This window comes from Gossypium hirsutum, chromosome A05 (genome assembly GCF_007990345.1).
Source record: "Gossypium hirsutum isolate 1008001.06 chromosome A05, Gossypium_hirsutum_v2.1, whole genome shotgun sequence".
Lineage (NCBI taxonomy): Eukaryota > Viridiplantae > Streptophyta > Magnoliopsida > Malvales > Malvaceae > Gossypium > Gossypium hirsutum.
Genome location: NC_053428.1, coordinates 47,934,269 through 47,953,640, shown reverse-complemented (window position 1 = coordinate 47,953,640; position 19,372 = coordinate 47,934,269). Strand labels below are relative to the sequence as shown.

The following is a 19,372-nucleotide window of genomic DNA, read 5'->3' as shown; positions in this document are numbered from 1 at the left end:
TTGGGTTTTCGTAAACTTTTTTCTTTGGGCTGAAATCTAGAACTTGCGGAACTTTATTTCTGAATGTTTTTTATGTAATTAAAAATTTTCTATTTTGAATCCTAAAGGGCTAAACGGTTTGGTTCGAATCAAGCAAACTATATTTGAAATGAGATTTCGATAATTCATTTTGTAAACTACTTTTAGACCACTTCGGTGATCAATGTCACATCTAAGATTCGGTCTAAACTTTTAAGTCGGGTTTTGGGGTTTTACAACTGTAGCTTGAAGTGCCGCTTTCAAAATAGTGGCACAATTCTCAAAAGCAAATAGGTAACCTATGAGAGACTTTCTTCAATCTAAGGCTCCTGCATAATTAGAATCAACATATCTGACTAGACCCTTTTGAAGTCTTCCAAACTTTAAGCACATGTTAGAAATACCCCATAAATATCTGAAAATCCACTTAACTGTATGCCAGTGTAACTTACCAGGATTTGCCATGTATCGGTTAACGACACTAACAACATGGAAATATTTGGACGACTGCATACCATTGCATATATCGAACTTCCAACTGTGCTTGAATAAGGTGCTTTTGACATATACCTTTCATCTTCTTTATTCTGTAGGAAATCTAAAATTGAGAGTTTAAAGTGTCTAGCTAAAGGAGTACTTATTAGTTTTACATCTTGCTTCTCAAATCACTCAAGGAACTTTGATACGTGATATTCATGACAAGTTTTAAATATTTATAATGAATCGTTCTTGAAACTAACTATTATCACAATGAAGGCAAGTGTAACAGTCCGGTTTTGACCCTAGTCAAAATAGTGGTTTCGGGACCACAAATCCAAGTCCGAAAAATATTTTAATATTATTTTCTATGCCTGTGATATGTGAATTTATATCTGCGAAATTTCTGTGATTTAATTTGTCTGTTTCTGTGCTTAATTATGAAAAAGGATTAAATCGCGTAAAGTCTAAAAGTTGAATACTAGATGTTAAAGCACCTATTTGATTTGGTTTAGTAAAGTGGGGGTCTTTGCATGTCAAATTTACCATTTGTTTAAATGATGGACAATTATGGACATTAGTAGGTGAAATTTCACATGTTTTTAGTAAGGGCAAAGTTGGTATATAGCTTATAATGTGTAATAAAATAAAAACAAAACAAAAGATGGCTTTATTTTCATGCATGTTAGCCGAAAATCAGCAAAAGAAAGAAGGGTTTGAAGCTTTTGTATATTCGGCACTTTGATAGCTAAATTGATGTATGAAATTTGTTCGGTTTTTTTATAATTTCTACGTTTCTATGATCGTTGCTTCGTGTTCTTCAAAACCCATGTCTGAATTTCTGTTTTTGTTGAAGATTATGAAATGTGCCATTGATGATTATATGAGCTTTATGATGTTTTTATATGGAATATGAAAGATATGTATGAGATTATTAAGCTTTGTTTTTGAATTTTGATGAAATAGAGCTAATTGAGCTAAATTGTGAATTAAATATGTTATTTGGGCTTGTATGGAAGCCATGTATATTCGGCCAAGCTATAATCTTGGTGAATTTTGCATATTGGTGATTTTGTGAAAAATAGACTAAATTGTCAAAGTGTGAAAATGTAAGGGCTAAAATGTAAAGTACCCTAAATATATGTATATGGATTAAATTGAATGAAATGAATGATTGAATGGTTGAATTTGTATTGAATTAGACCAATAACAAAAAAAAAATTGGACTTAGATAAGGAGAAGTCCAAATAGTTGAATGGTCGACTCGTTTTATCCGAAATTCGTACGAGGTAAGTCAAATTACAATTACGTGTTAAATTGACTAAATTCTGCACATATAAACTATAATCTGTATTGGACGGCCTTGAGAGCCTGATGAATGAACTTTGAGTAGATTATGATAATACGTTAATATCTGAAAAGTATTGGTATGCTTCCAAAGGAACGTTGACTTCGATCTGAAATATCGTGTAAGACCGTGTCTGGGAGACAGGCTTCGATTTAAGATTTACGTGTAGACCATGTCTGGGACATTGGCATCATATCTGATTTCGTGTAAGACCCTATCTAGGACAGAGGCATCGATATTGAATTACATGTAAGACCACGTCTGAGACATTGGCATTGTACTTGTTTATGAGTATCTGTATCGCTTCGAAATCATCTGATGATAGCCTATGAAATATGAGAATGAGTATATGAAGTATAACCTATGTAGGTACGTTTTTATCGTACTAAATTTCTGAATATGAAAGACTCTGTCTCTGTGAAATATGTATGGAAGTTGGAAATGAAGCATGATATATATGCAATAAAGGAGCATGGTTAAGCTTATGATTTATTCTATGAAATGGTTATGAATCTTTATGGTTAAATTGTACTTGTATGCTTTAGTAATTAGACCAATTGTAATTGGCTTACTAAGCTCTTTGTAGCTTACTCTGTGTGATTACTGTCTGTTTTACAGTTATCGTAGCTACTGAAGGCTCGGGGATAGTCGAGGATCGTCACCACACTGTCGATCTCATTTTGGTACTTTTGAAAGTGTAAATACTTTTAAGTATGGCATGTATAGGCTAGAATATCCATGTATTAAGTTTTGAATTGTATATATGTTAAGCCATGAGAGTTGGCTAGAAAATGGTATGTGTGTGTTAAGATTTGGTATGGTTTTGAATGGGTTGTTGAATGATGATGATATAGTTGTAATGAAGCATGTTTTGAGCATGAAATTGGCTAAAAATTTGTTGTACGAATGTTGTTTAGCATTGCTAGTAGGAATGACCCAAAAAGGGGTGGCAAGTTGGCTTAAACCAAGCCTACATTATGCCATACGGTCAGAGGCCACGGGCGTGCCTGGTGGTCGTGTTAGTTTGGCAGTAACTTATTAAAATTTGCATGGTTAGGGAACACGGGCGTGTCATAAGGCCGTGGGCTAAAGTCAGTGGCTAGCTAAGTATCACACGACCATAGTACACGGGTATGCCTATTGGTCGTGTGAAAAAGTCAGTATAGGACCTATTTTTGGCACGGCTGGTTCACATGGGCGTGTCTAATGCCCGTGTGTGACACATGGCCTAGTCACACGGGTGTGTGGATTTGACAGTTTTGAATATTTGGTTAAGTTTTGAAAATTCTGAATAGGTTCGGTTTGGTTCTGACCTTTCCTTAAATGTATGCTTTCAGTCTCGTAGACTACTTTGATGAATGAATTGGTGTTGAATGTTTTTGTATTATTGATATATGATATCTGTGATTCTGAATTGGCCCAAAATATTTTGTCTGTCTGGTAATGCCTCGTAACCCTAATCCGATGACGATTACAGGTTAAGGGTGTTACAGCAAGTGTACCTATCGAACAGTAATATAGCTTTAGCAAGATCGAATTATCGAACCTAAAGGAACTAAAAGTACTAGTATCAACTTTCTTTTTATTATCTAGCCTAAAAAATAAAAGGGTTTTGTTTATCTAACTAATTAATTAAACTAAGAAATCACAGAAAAGAAATTTGGGGAAAATACTTTTTGGAAAATTCGATTGATTAAGACAATACCTAAGGAAAAATCCACCTAGACTTCACTTGTTATTTGACTATGAATTGGACAATTTATTCATTCAACTTGTTCCGTAGAGATCCCTAAGTTATATTATTATCTCTCTCGAGACTAACAACATCTAACCCTAGATTGAATAATTGAAATCTCTTTCTAATTAACGTCCTAGGGTTGCATTAACTCGATCTATGGATCCCCTTATTAGGTTTCACCCTAATCCGGTAAAATCTTGTCACCCTATCTCTAGGCGCGCAACCAACTCCGCTTAATTATGACAAATTTACTTTTAGACAGGGTCTATTCCTCCTCTGAATAAGAGCTTAACTTGAATCAATATCCTGGAATATTAAAACAAGAATTAAGTACACATAATTAAGAACAAGTTAAATATTTATCATACAATTCAGATAATAATAACAAGATCCGTCTTAGGTTTCATTCCCCTTAGGTATTTAGGGGTTTTAGTTCATACTAATGAAAGAAAATATCTCAAAAGAATAAAAATAACAAAACATAAGAAAACCCAAAACTCTTGAAGGAATTTGAAGGGAGATCTTCAGTCTTGATGGTGAATCCAGCTTTTGAGATAGATCAATCGGCTTTTCTTGAGCAATTCCTTTCTCCTTCCTGTACGTCCCCCTTTTTCCTCCTACTTTTGGGTGTATTTATAGGCTTTGGAATGCCTAAAAGCCCTCAAAATTGGTCTTTTTCGAATTGGACTATACTTGGGCTCGATAGGGACACGCCCGTGTGCCATTACTTCAGGCCGTGGTCAAGCCTGTTAAATAGGCATGGGCGTGTGGTCTACCGTGTGAGTCGTGCTTCAATTCTACCAAATTGACACGGCTGTGTGGTCTGCCCGTGTGAGGAAGTCCAGGCCGTGTTGATTTCGTACGTTGGCCCCATTTTCTCTGTTTTTGGCCCGTTTCTCGTTCCTTTCATTCTCCTATGCTCACCTAAGTATAAAACATGAAATTAAGGCATTAGGAGCATTGAGTTCACCAAATCTAAGGAAAAAAACATCCATAAAATGTGCTAAGCATGAGATAGAAATATGTATAAATTACAGTTTATCAAATACCCCCACACTTAAGCATTTGCTTGTCCTTAAGCAAAATCCTCAACTCATAATCAAAATAAATTCTTCTCAACTTATAATTTCTATCGATAATATCTCAAAATAATCCATGGGTAATCATACATTGAAAATTCAACTGAAAGAACATCAAAGTTTCAAATATTCCAAGTTGAGCATTTTATCATGAAAACATAGGTGTCTCCCCTCATCTAAGTAATTACCTTTGATTCAAAATATCACAGAGTTTCACATCCTCACTAAAGATTCACACAAATCACTCGAGGTGTTTAAGGACAATAAATGAAGCACTCAATAGTCAATAATAAAAAGTCATTACCACAGGCTTGCATGAAAATCAAATCTCCACCACTATAAATTGAGATGAAACATCATTCAAAAGGTCTTTAGAGGGTTGTAACGTGGCTTTGGTTAGAGGGTGTGGTCACAAACTGCAAGAAATGGTTAGAATCAAGATTGAATTGAAAAATTGCCTAACTAGAAAAATGACTAGTCATCAATTGCGTACAACAGAGCTTTTTCTCAGAATATAGAATTTAACTTTTTTAGCACAGAAGATCACTACTACTAATATGTATACATGTATATATATATTTTTAAGAACAAGTCAAATTACAAAATAGAATAAAACATAACTAAGCAAAAATAGGGATCAAACTAATTTAGGTGATTTCAACAATAATGAGTTATGGGTTAATATTGAGGATAAATCAATGAATGGGTTGTTAGGCTTAAGGGGGTTCACTAAGGGTTAATTGTGAAGGTAGGCTTTTTATGGAGTGAGTGGGTTAAACCTAAGTGCCTTTATCATTTGACATATCAAATCAAATGGTGTGGTCTTGACGTGCATAATCAAGTAAGTTCTAGAATAACAATTCAATACTGACGCACTCATAATGAAAGTGAGCATGAAAGAAATAGTAGATGCTCTAAAGGCTCAAGATCTCACAAAAATTATGGCTTTTGATGTTAAACTTGTGAATTCCAACTCAAAATAATACCTAAACTTGGGGAAACAACCTAAAAGTTTTTAATTCTTCAAAAATCAACTTATCATACTTGATTCCCTAATGTCTTAAAGTTTAAACAATCAATGCATAAATGCCTATGTTTTAATTCAAGACATGCCAATAAAAATCATAGACTAATTGGAATTCATTCTAATAATGATATGAGAAGATCGCATGAGGATAAAACAAAATTCAGGGATTTTTATGATATAAAAGACCCCCTACACTTAAGATGTATATTGCCCTCAATGTACAAAGGTAGATATATTGAAAAAGATAGATTATAATCATAAGATAGGGAGAGAAGTGAAACTTCCTGAATGATGAATGAATTCCTTAAACTGGAGTTTTGGAGGATAATCAGCGTGAGAGTGGAGGAGGATACTCCAGTGGTGGTAGAGGTTCATTAGACCATGAGTCTTGCACCTAAAAAAATATTATATCTGGTGGTAGCTATGGTCGTGGTCGAACAGGACATGGCAGTCGTGGAGAACCTTTCCCGGTGGAGTTTTTAGTTCCTATGCGAGGTTGAACTTTGGAGCTCTTTCTGACTATGATAAAATCAGGAACTCTTTAATAGGTATACTGAAGCATAATTACTCGAAATGAAATAGCCGGAGAATAGAAATTGTATAAATTCAGGATAAAATAGTATTAAAAGGAAATAAAAAATAATTTCAAAATATAAAGATAAAAATAAAATAAAATAAATAATAGGTGTTTATAGAGAAATTGGGGCACACGGCCGTGGGGCACGCCCGTGTGCTCTAAGCTCAGCCCGTGCGTTTCGTAATTTTCAAAATTAGGAGCATTGGTGTACACGGCCATGTTACACGGCCATGTCAATCTCCGTTCGCTTCTCCCATGCCCGTATATGCAGGTGCATGCTCATGTTAAATTGACAGGTTTACCCACGGTTTCAAAACACGGGTGTGTTGCACGCCCATGTTATTTTGGTAGTTTCACCCACGGTTATGTCGCATGGCCGTGACTACTTATCGCATCCCGTGTTGGGGAAGAAATTTTTGGCCTGTTTTCACACGACCGTATTGCACGGCTGTGTTGCATTCCGTAGTATGTGCACAGCCTACGGCACGCCCGTGTGCCTGATCGTGTGGTTTTGAAAAGCCTGTGTTCAATGATTTGGTTAGTATGTTAGATTTTAAAAACTAAAATTTAAAGAAAGTAATATTGTTAGTGCTCGGGTTGCCTCCCGAGAAGCGCTTATTTAAAGTCTAAGCTAGACTTTACCATGTGAGTATACTTAAAGAGATTCGTGGAGCCGTATCTCCTCCATGTCATCTTTAAATTTCTCACCATTGTAAGGTTTGAGGCGATGTCCATTTACTTTGAAAGTACCTTTCGATGGGTGACTTATTTCTACGGTGCCGTATGGGAAAACTGTTTTGACTACGAACGGACCTGACCATCGTGATTTAAGCTTCACAGGGAACAATTTGAGCCTCGAGTTATATAATAGTACAAGATCTCCAACTTTAAATTGTTTATTTTATTTTAACCGAGCATCATGGCATCGTTTCGTTGCTTCCTTGTATAATCTTGAATTTTCATATCCATAGGTTCGCCATTCGTCTAACTCGTTTAACTGCATCAACCTGTTTTCACCTACAAGTTTGGGATCAAAGTTTAGAAATTTTATAGCCCAGAATGCTTTGTAATCTAACTCAAATGGTAAATGACAACTTTTTCCATAAATGAATTTGTATGGTGATGTTCTTATGGGGGTTTTAAAAGCAGTTCTATAAGTCCATAATGCATCATCTACTTTCATTGCCCAATCTTTCCTGTTTAATCCTACTGTCTTTTCTAGGATACATTTAAGTTCTCGATTTGCCACTTCGACTTGGCCACTAGTTTGAGAGTGGTAAGGGGCAGCTGTTCGGTGGTAAACTCTATATTTCTTGAGGGTTTTTTCAAATTGGGCGTTACAGAAATGAGTCCCCCTATCGCTGATGATTAATCTAGGTGTTCCAAATTGAGAGAAAAGTTTGTTAAGGAAATGTACCACTACTCTAGCATCATTTCTAGGCAGAGCTTGAGCTTCAACCCATTTAGACATGTAATCGACAGCTACTAAGATGTATTTATTTCCAAATGAACTAGGGAATGGACCCATGAAGTCGATACCCCAAACATCAAATATTTCACATGAAAGCACATCTCTAAGGCATTTCATCACGGTTAGAGATATTACTTGTCCTTTGGCATTTGTCACAAGAAATAACATACATGTTGGCATCTTTGAATAGAGTGAGCCAATAAAAACCTAATTCAAGTATTTTATGTGCGGTCTTATTTCCACCATGATGTCCTCCATATGGTCCTGAGTGGCAATGTTCCAAGATTTTTAATGCTTCTGTTCTTGTTACGCATCACCGAATGACTTGATCTGCACATATACGGAAAAGAAAATGATCTTCCCAAAAGTAGTTTTTTCACATCAGTAAAGAATTGTTTTTTTTGCTGAAGTGTCAACCCTTTTGGGATAACGTTAGCGGCTAAAAAATTCGTGATGTCTGCAAACCAAGGTACCTCTGAGTCAGAAATAGCAAAAAATTATTCTTCAGGGAACGAATCATTTATTTCCACTTCATCTAATTCTTTAGTACTTGAATTTTCAAGCCTGGATAAATGATCAGTTGCGAGATTTTTTGCTCATTTCTTATCTTGAATTTCCAAGTCGAATTCCTGCAATAACAAAATCTATCGAATGAGTCGAGGTTTTGCATCAGTCTTAGTTAACAGGTAGCGAAGGGCAGAATGGTCAGTATAAACGACAACTTTAGACAGTATTAGATATGGCCTAAATTTATCGAATGCAAAAACCACAGCTAACAATTCTTTCTCCGTAGTGGTGTAGTTCTCCTGTGCAGCTGTCAAAGTTTTGCTAGCATAATAAATAGGTTGAAAGTGCTTGTCCCTTCGTTGTCCCAAAACTACACCTACTGAAAACTCACTCGCATCACACATTAGTTCAAAAGGTAAATTCCAATCAGGTGCTATTATAATTGGAGCATTAAATAGCATATTTTTTTCTAGTAATTTGGTCAAAGGCTTAGTTACTTCAGAAAATTCTTTAATAAATCTTCTATAAAACCCAACATGTCCTAAAACAAATTCTAATAGCCTTAACCGAACTAGGAAGAGGTAATTTTTCAATGATTTCAACTTTAGATTTATCAACCTCAATCTCTTTTACTAGAAATTTTATGTCCTAGCACAATACCTTCTTCAACCATAAAGTGACATTTTTCCCAGTTAATACAAGGTTCGTTTCCTCACATCTTATTAGAACTCGTTTTAAATTTTTTAAGGCAAAGATGGAAAGAGTTGCCGAATACCAAGAAATCATCCATAAATACCTCCATGATATCTTCTACAAATTCGTCAAAGTTGGCCATCAGGTAGCGCTGGAACGTAGCAGGAGCATTACATAATCTAAAGGGCATTCTTCGATAAACAAATATGTCGTATGGACATGTGAATGTCGTTTTTTCCTGATCTTTAAGAGCTATTGGGATTTGAAAATAGCCAAATAGTCCGTCTAAGAAGCAGTAGTACATATGCCCTATAGTCTTTCCAACATTTGGTCAATAAATGGCAAGGGGAAGTGATCATTTCTCGTGGCATCATTTAGCTTCCTATAGTCAATGCAAACTCTCCAACCTATGATTGTCCTAGTTGGAATTAGTTCATTCTTCTCATTGGCTATCACAGTCATGCCTCTTTTCTTGTGAACAACCTGCACTGAACTTACCAAGAACTGTCAGAAATAGGATAAATAATTCCAGCATCTAGAAGTTTAATTACCTCGGCTTTAACAACTTCCTTCATGTTGGGGTTCAGTCGTCTTTGAGCTTGTACACATGGTTTATAATCATCTTTCATTAAAATTTTGTGGGTGCAAAAAGAAGGGCTGATCCCTTTAATGTCATAATTTTTCCAAGCTATGGCCTTTTTATGTTCTTTTAATACTTGGATTAATTCCTCTTTCTCCTTGAGTTGCAAGTTAGACGCAATAATAACAGGTAATGTAGAATTTTTTCCAAGGAATGCGTATTCCAAGTGATTTGGTAATTGTTTGAGTTCCAGTTTGGGAGGTTCTTCAATAGAGGGTTTTTGCTTCAAATCATCGTTCCCTTTAATGTCCTCATATTTTACTTGTCTTTGGAAAGATTCATTGAAGTTCAGTTTAGCTTTTATTTTACCTGTCTCGAAATCATCGTCACCTATCTCCTCTCATTGGGAATGGCACAGTTCCAACGTGTCCTTATGTATGATTTCCTGAAAAGAATCTTGAGCAGCATGATCAATAGAGTAAATAAAATAACATGAGTCATCCTGTTCCCTAGAAAATCTCATGGCATCATAAATTTTAAATATGATTTCTTCGTCACCTACTCTAAGTACCATTTTACCATTACCCATATCAATAACAGCCCTAGTAGTGGCTAAAAATGGACGCCCTAAGATTAAAGGCACTTCAACATCTTTATCCATAATAAACACAACGAAGTCAACAAGGAATATAAATTTATCTACTTTTACAAGTATGTCCTCTATAATACCCCTAGGATATTTAACAGATCTATCAGCTAGTTGAACACTCATCCTAGTGGGTTTAAGTTCCCCAATACCAAGTTGTTTAAACATTTTATATGGCATCAAATTAATGCTAGCACCTAAATTAGCTAGTGCCTTATCAACGTTAAAACTACGAATTAAGCTAGGTATAGTAAAACTTCCTAGATATTTTAGTTTGGTTGGCAGTTTGTTTTGGAGTATAGCCGAGCATTCCTCATTAAGTTCCACTGTAGATAAGTCTTTAAACTTCCTTTTGTTTGTTAGGAGCTCATTCAAAAATTTTGTGTATGTAGGCATCTGCGATATAGCTTCAACAAAAGGTAAGTTAATATTTAGTTGTTTAAAAAGTTCAAGAAATTTACCAAATTGTGCATCCATGCGGTCTTTCTTCAACTTTTATGGGTATGGAATTGGTGGTTTATATTCCTTTAGCATTGGATTGTCATTGCTTTTGGGTTTTACCTCCTCTTCTTTACTTCTGTCAGCTTCTTGTTGTAGCTTTTTTTTCGATTCAGCTAACACATTCCCATTCCTCAGTGTAACTGCTTTCACATGTGCTTTTGGATTGTGTTCCGTGTTACTAGGTAGATTTCCTGGTGCTCTTTCTGAAATTATCTTAGACAGCTGTCCAATTTGAGTTTTGAGCCCTTGGATCGATGCTTGTTGATTTTTGAGTGCTGTCTCGATATCCTAAAAATGAGTCTCTGACACTGAAATGAATTTGGTTAGCATCTTCTCAAGGTTCGGCTCTTTCTCCTGCTAGTATGGTGGTTGTAGAAAGCCTGGAGGGGGTGGTGGTTTCTGATTTCCTTGGCCTCCCCATGGAAAATTTGGGTAATTCCTCCAACCTGCATTGTAAGTATTGCTATAAGGATTGTTTTGAGATTGAGGATTATTACCCATGTAATTTAACTGCTCGTTCTCTATGTTGTGGCCATAAGGTGGGTATTCTAAACTGTTTGATCCACCTCCACTTGCTTCGCACTGCATTACTGGGTGAACCTGTGAAGAACTAAGAAAATCATCAATTTTCTTATTCAAGAGTTCTACCTGATTAGAGAGCATGGTGACAATCGACATTATAAACACCAACTATTTTCGTTAGCGTTGTCCTCATGACTTGCCACTGATAGTTATTCAGTGACATCTCCTCTATAAATTCATAGGCATCTACAGGTGTTTTATTATTGATGGTTCCGCCAGCAGCTGCGTCAATCATTTGTCGAGTTGTAGGATTCAGGCCATTATGAAAAATTTGAACTTGTAGCCAGAATGGTAACCCATGGTGAGGGCATCTTCACAGAAGGTCCTTGTATCTCTCCCATGCATCGTAGAGCATCTCTAAATCCATCTGCACAAAAGAAGAGATATCATTACGTAATTTAGCCGTTTTAGTCGGCGGAAAGTATTTTAATAGAAACTTTTCGGTCATTTGTTCCTAAGTAGTAATTAACCCTCGTAGTAACGAGTTTAACCACTGTTTAGCTTTGTTCCTCAACAAAAAAGGGAATAACCGAAGGCGAATGACGTAATCAGAAACACCATTAATTTTAAATGTATCGCATATTTCCAAAAAGTTTGCCAAGTGAGCGTTGGGATCTTCGTCCTGCAAACCATTAAATTGAACAAATTGCTGTATCATTTGAATTGTGTTAAGTTTCAGTTCAAAATTTTTTGCAGTTACAGCAGGTCTAACTATGCTTGTTTCAGTTCCTGTTAAAGAAGGTTTAGCATAATCATACATAGTGTGTGGAGCAGAATTCTGATTTACTGGATTAACAGCAATCGCAGGAGGTATCAGGTTTTCCTGATTTTCAGCCATCTCCTTGGTTGTGGTTTGAATATCGTCCTCTTGCTCATCCGCTGTGTATTTTAATTTTCGCCTTATTTCTCTTTGGTTTCTGCGAACTGTGCGATCGATCTCACTGTCAAAAAGTAATGGTTCTCACGAGTTTCTTCTAGTCATAAACTATAAGAACTTGCTAGAAAAATGAAAAAAGAAGAATTAGTAATAAAAATTAGAATAAAATTTAAATTGCAGTAAAAGTAAATGGCTAAAGTAATAAAAATCGAGTGTTCCTAATATCTTAGTTCCCCAGCAATGGCGCCAAAAACTTGATACGTGATATTTGTGACAGGTTTTAAATATTTATAATGAACCATTCTTGAAACTAACTATTATTACGATGAAGGCAAGTGTACCTATCGAACAGTAGTATAGCTTTAACAAGACCGGATTATCGAACCCAAAGGAACTAAAAGTACTAGTATCAACTTTCTTTTTATTATCTAGCCTAAAAAATAAAAGGGTTTTTTTTATCTAACTAATTAATTAAACTAAGAAATCACAGAAAAGAAATTTGGGGAAAATACTTTTTGGAAAATTCGATTGATTAAGACAATACCTAAAGAAAAATCCACCTAGACTTCACTTGTTATTTGACTCTGAATCGGACGATTTATTCATTCAACTTGTTCCGTAAAGATTCCTAAGTTATATTATTATCTCTCTCGAGACTAACAACGTCTAATCCTAGATTGAATAATTAAAATCTCTTTTTAATTAACACCCTAGGGTTGCCTTAACTCGATCTATGGATCCCCTTATTAAGTTTCACCCTAATCCGAAAAAATCTTGTCACCTTATCTCTAGTCGCGCAACCAACTCCGCTTAATTATGACAAGTATACTCTTAGACAGGGTCTATTCCTCCTCTGAATAAGAGCTTAACTTGAATCAATATTCTGGAATATCAAAACAAGAATTAAGTACACATAATTAAGAACAAATTAAATATTTATCATACAATTCAGATAATAATAACAAGATCTATCTTAGGTTTCATTCCCCTTAGGTATTTAGGGGTTTTAGTTCATTCTAATGAAAGAAAACATCTCAAAAGAATAAAAAATAACAAAACATAAGAAAACCCAAAACTCTTGAGGGAATTTGAAGGGAGATCTTCAGTCTTGATGGTGAATCCGACTTCTGAGATGGATCAATCAGCTTTTCTTGAGCAATTCCTTGCTCCTTCCTGTGCGTCCCCCATTTTCCTCCTTCTTTTGGGTGTATTTATAGGATTTGGAATGCCTAAGAGCCCTCAAAATTGGCCTTTTTCCAAATTAGACTATACTTGGACTCGACAGGGACACGCCCGTGTGCGATTACTTTAGGATGTGGTCAGGCATGTTAAATAGGCACGGGTGTGTGGTCTACCCATGTGAGTCGTGCTTCGATTCTACTAAATTGACACGGCTGTGTGGTCTGCCCGTGTGAGGAAGTCCAGGCCGTTTTGATCTCGTACGTTGGCCCATTTTCTCCGTTTTTGGCTCGTTTCTCGTTCCTTTCACTCTCCTATGCTCACCTAAGTATAAAACATGAATTTAAGGCATTAAGAGCATCGAATTCACCAAATCTAAGGAAAAAAATCCATAAAATGTGCTAAGCATGGGATAGAAATATTTATAAATTACGGTTTATCAAACTTCTTGATGTACATTTGTTGTGATAAAAACAATTTCCTGGAATGTCTACCTCTCAAAATTTCCATCCCAAAATTTTCTTTACTGTACCTAAATCCTTCATCTCAAACTTAGAATTAAGCATGGTTTTAAGACAATCAATTTTAGATGAATTTTTAGTCGCAATTAACATATCATTAACATAAAGTAGCAAATATATAAAAGAACCATCATCAAGACATTGTAGATAAACACAACTATCATACTTATTTCGAGAAAAAAAATATTCAACATGAAGGAGTCAAAACATTTTATACCACTGCCGAGGAGATTGTTTCAAACCGAACAAATACTTTTATAAGAGACAAACATGATCTTCTTTAACTTCAAATTTGAAGTCTTCCGATTGTTGTATTTAAATGTCCTACTCAAGATCACCGTGAAGGAAAGCAGTCTTTACATCTAACTGCTCTAACTCAAGATTATTTGATGCAACAAGGGATAAAAGTGCCCGAATGGATGTATGTTTCACTATGGGAGAGAAAACATCAAGAAAATCAACTCTCTCCACTTGACTGTAGCCTTTTGCAACCAGTCTTGCCTTGTACCTAGTGTCGTTACGACTCAAACCTTCCATCTCTTTAACCACCCATTTGCAACCAATGATTCTTTTACCAATCGGTGGTTTAACGAGCCTTCAAGTCTCGTTCTTTTGAAGAGATTCCATCTCTTTTTCCATTACAACGAATCATTTGCTAGAATCAGAGGCTTTAACTACCTCATAATAACACGAAGGATCAGTTGAATCAATGCTCTCGGCAACACTTAGAGCATAAGCTAGTAGGTTTCCTTTACAATATTTCTATGGTGGCCGGATTTCTTGCCTTTTCCTGTCACAAGTCAACTTATACTTAGTTAACTGAGATGTTGAAGGTATTTGAAGGTTAGATGAAGCCCCAAACATATCTAAAACAACTTCAAACTTGCAAGAATAAAAAATTTTGTCATGTCGTAGTAACGTCGTATGACTCTTCGTCAGAACGAGACCTTTGTTCATCATGACATTATGACATTAGACATTTTCTCATTAAGATGTCATCCCCTATTTCGACATTTGACTCTACCTTGCTCGACACACTCTGATTTGTTGTGTATTTAAAAGTAAAAGTCCCATTTTTTGATCGAAACATGGCAGATTCATCAAACTTAACATCTCTGCTAACAATTATTTTTTCATATTTTAAATACCACAACTTAACACATTTTCTACCGGTAGAGTATCCTAGAAAGATGCATTTAAAAGCCTATGGTTTGAGCTTTCCCTAGCTAACTTTAGCATGAAAATTCTAAGGTTACAATAATTGGAAGGATTACCTAGCCATATCTCCCCTGAAACTTTACTGTTCAATGCTTGACGGGGAGATCAATTTACCAAATAAATTGTCAGGTTTATGGCTTCAGCCCAAAATTCCTTCCCTAAGCATGCATTAGAAAGCATGCATCGAGCTACAATTCCATTCTACTATGGAGTTCCAACAACGGCTAGATATCTTTCAATTCCTTCACATTTGTAGAAATCACTAAACTTTGATGAACAGAACTCAAGACTATTATTCATTCTCAACCGTTTCATGGATTTTTCGGTTTGTTTTTCTAACATTGTCTTCCACTATTAGAAAATTCCGAAGACTTCGCTTTTTTATTTCAAGAAATAAACCCAAACTTTTATGGAGTGATCATCAATAAAATTTAATAAATATTTATTACCTCGTTTTGAGATGTTAGAAGATGGAGCTTATAAATCTAAATGAATGTAATCTAGAGTCCCTTTTTTTTGTGCATTATTGAATCGAAATTGACTAAAGTTTTTTTTTCTAAAAATGTAATGCTCGTAGAAACCTAACTTACCAACTCCAGTGTCTTAAAGAAAACCTCTATTGCACAAGATTGTCTTACATTTCTCACTAATATGACCTAGTCGCATGTGCCAAAGTTTGGTTGAATCAAAATTGATAGAGAAAGAGTCACATTGTGACATTGCGACGTCAGGTTGATTCTCGTTGCGACATGGTGGCAATTTCAGCTTTTCTTCAGTAATCCTAGCTGCACCAGCAATCGTTGAACCTTGTAGAATGTATAGGCTGCCATTTTTCTGTCCTCTCATCATAACAAAAACCCCATGAGAAACTTTTAAGTCATTTGACTCAATGGCTATCCTGCAACCCTTAGAATCCAAATTCCCAATAAGATAAGATTTTTCTTTAAATCAGGAACATACCTGACATCTAGCAGTGTCCAAATAATTCCATCATGCATCCTAATTCTAATTCCAGATATTTTACATAGAGAGTTATTCCCCATCAACACAAATCCACCTTCAACTGAACTATTGGAAACATAGAAATTTGCATATTTTTACATACCTTTTTTAACTTAAAATCATACAGTTTCAATAAAATTCTTATCAAAAAATAATTAATTTTTATAAAATAATTAAAGTGAACTTAAAATATGAACATGTTGAATTTTAGTTAATTTTATAATTAATTTTGATGAATTTTGATTATTTTCGACAGATTTGCACAAAGGGCGAAAAATGGCTCGGCAGACACTACTAGAAGTACAAAACCGAGAAACAATTTGAAGTATCGAGGTGAACTAAATTTCAGTCTAAGACGGTCCAAAATTATATTTATTAATTTATAATATAATTAATTTTAATTTATATCCAATTTAATTTGGGTTAATAAATTATTATTAATTAATTATGAAAAAGTGATCCAGTTGAACTGAACCGAGTGAACTGAACTGACCAAGAAATGGACTGCCCAAAAACCGTCCCAAGAGCTGACCCAAATCAGCTTATTAACTGATTATTTAAGCTTGCAAAGAGGCCCTTGAAGACTTGTTCAAGTTGCATTCAAACCCCTCCACAATTGGTGGCTTTGTAGATATACCCCAAGCCAAATTTAGCAAAGTTGAAACCATCAACCTTGCCACATGTGTGGCTGGCCAAGGGATGGCTCTTTGGCTACTATTTTTAGCTAATTTTAGTAGCCATCTTCAGCTATAAAACCCCCTTGGCTGATCATTCAACACACCTCAAGCATTCACATCTTCTCTCTTCTCTCTACTTTCTCTCTTCTTTTCCATTTCAAATTCTTTTGCTCTCTTGCTGATTTCTCCTCTTGGAAAAAGGGGCATTCATCAGCCATTTGGAGCAGCAATTAAGTGTTCATAGCAGCCTTGATCGACAAGGACAACGGAGAAGGAATAACGGAGCAAACTAGTCAAGCCACGAAAAAACACCGAATTTGATTCTTGTTCCCTATCTCTTTAATTTTTTTTGTTGTTATGATGAACATATCTATGGATATTTATGTTGGAATGGTTAATTTAATCAATTTAGCTTGAATCTAATTCGTGTTAGGTTGATTACATTTCGTCTTCTTAAATTGTTAAAATTGTGTTTACGTTATTATAGGCCTCAGTAAGATGCTTGATTAAGTAAAATCATGACTAAGTTATTATTGCATTACAATTGTTAAGTAACTAATAAATTAATTATTTAAACGGATTGAAATTGTAATTAATGGACATAGTACTTAATTTGCGCATGTTTAATCATCTAAGGTAGTTGAGGTTTAAATTAGCAACAGTATCTGACGATACATTTACCTTGCATAACTTGCAAGATTATTGTGATTAAACTGTTTCAAGGTAAGGATACTTTGTTACCTCACGTAGTCTTTTATGTGCTTATTAAATCGAGTTAATTGTTTGAATTGACATAAGGATATAGTCAAGAAATAAATAGATTTTGGTAGGTGAGTATGTTTATAAGTTAGCAAATTACCGAGTTGTGGTGAATTTATTCGTAACAATATAAACATCTAGTAATTCTAAGTTATGAAATGTAATTAATCTAACACAACTATGTCATCTTGATTAAAATCGTATTTTGAAATTGTGCATTTGAGATTTATTTATTTAGTTTAGTTAGTTTAAAATCTTAGTTTTTAATCACCCTCTTCAAACAAAATATTTTTCTTCACCAAAAAGTTTTAAATAACATTCATAAATAATTCTTTTCATAGTCCCTGTGGATACGATAACTCGACATTTACTTGTCATGTTATTACTTGTTGAATTGTATACACTTGCACATTTCCATCGTTCCAACTATACGTGGAGAACCAATCCCTTTTGGGATACATGTGATACGAGCACCTTAAATCTAAGATCCATTCAGAAGTAAGATGAGAGCTTTCACTCATCGAGACCAACAAGAAATCATCACCTCTGTCCTCGACTACACTAGCATCAGTAACTTTGGCTTTCTGCTTATCTTTCTCGTTGTTTTTGGCGTCCCTTTTGATTTTATTTTGAAGTTTCCAACATTTTTCCTTAACATGACCCACATTTTTACAATAGTCACGATATTTGTCATGATTTATGAATTTGAACCTTGCTTTAGACATGTTTCAATCAGTCTTTCTGGTTGTTGTCTGCCTCTTGCAACTAGAATTGAGGCTTGCCCATTTGATTTTTTGTTTGGGCCAAACTCATTGTCAAGTTTATCATTACTCAGAAGATTCCCCTTCACATCCTCGAACGAGAGGTGATCTCTCCCATAAATTAGAGTTTCCCTAAAAGTTTTATAAGAAGAGGGCAAAGAGCATAACAATAACATATCTTGATCCTCGTCACTAGTCTCTACTTTGAGACTAGTTAAGTCATTAAAAAGGGCAACAAACTCATTAATATGAGTTCTGATGGACTCACCTTTGGCCATTCTGAATGTGTAGAGATGTTATTTTAATATTAACCTGTTAGTAAGAGATTTCATCATATATAAGGCTTATAGTTTCTTTCATAATGTAGACACTGTTTTCTCCTTCAAAACCTCCTATAACACATTATTCATGAGGTATAATTGAATAATGGATAGAGCCTTTTCATCGAGCTCTTTCCATTCTGACTGATCCATATCTACGGGCTTATTCCCTCAATGACATTTTTTAGACTGTTCTGAACCAGTATTGTCGTCATCCGAACTTGTCACAAATTAAAATCTCCAATTCCGTTAAACTTCTCAATATTTAACCTTGATGCTGCTATCTCTGTACAGGTTGACTACGGAAATCAAACTAGATCTAATAGAAATTTGTAGGGGATAAATCCGATTCAACAACAAACAAAGTGAAGAAAATAAGAACCGAAAAAATTGAACAAGTAAATTTTACGTGAAAAAACTGCTCACAAGAGGATAAAAAAGAAAGGACAAAATGATTTTTCACAATAATAAAAAAAGAGTACAAAAGATAGAGAGAATTAAAAGAAAACCCGAAGCCTCACAAGAAAAACCTTCGAAAGAGAAAAACAAAATTTGCTCAATCTAAATATTTTTGTTGTTGTGTAAAACCTAGAGTAACTAAGGCTTATTTAAAGGCTGAAAGTTGTAGCATATATGACTACAATAACTCTAGGTTAATCAGAGTTCAAGTGGGAAACTAAAAACAGAGTTTAACTAGGAGAAGAAAATCCAGAATAATTTTTTGGTTAAAATAAAATGCATTATCCCACAGAAACAAAGGACTATACGTTCAATATGAACTACAAAAGACAATGAGAAAGATTTGATAACATGA

At 35.0% G+C, this 19,372-nt stretch overlaps 1 non-coding gene across 1 annotated transcript; it reads left to right on the top strand.

Annotated features, from left to right (window-relative positions):
- Positions 1 to 11,537: 11,537 nt before the first annotated feature.
- On the top strand, positions 11,538 to 11,644 carry LOC121229953 (small nucleolar RNA R71). The gene has a single exon (XR_005927904.1). It is a non-coding gene; the product is annotated as a small nucleolar RNA R71 (small nucleolar RNA).
- The last annotated feature ends 7,728 nt before the right edge of the window (positions 11,645 to 19,372 follow it).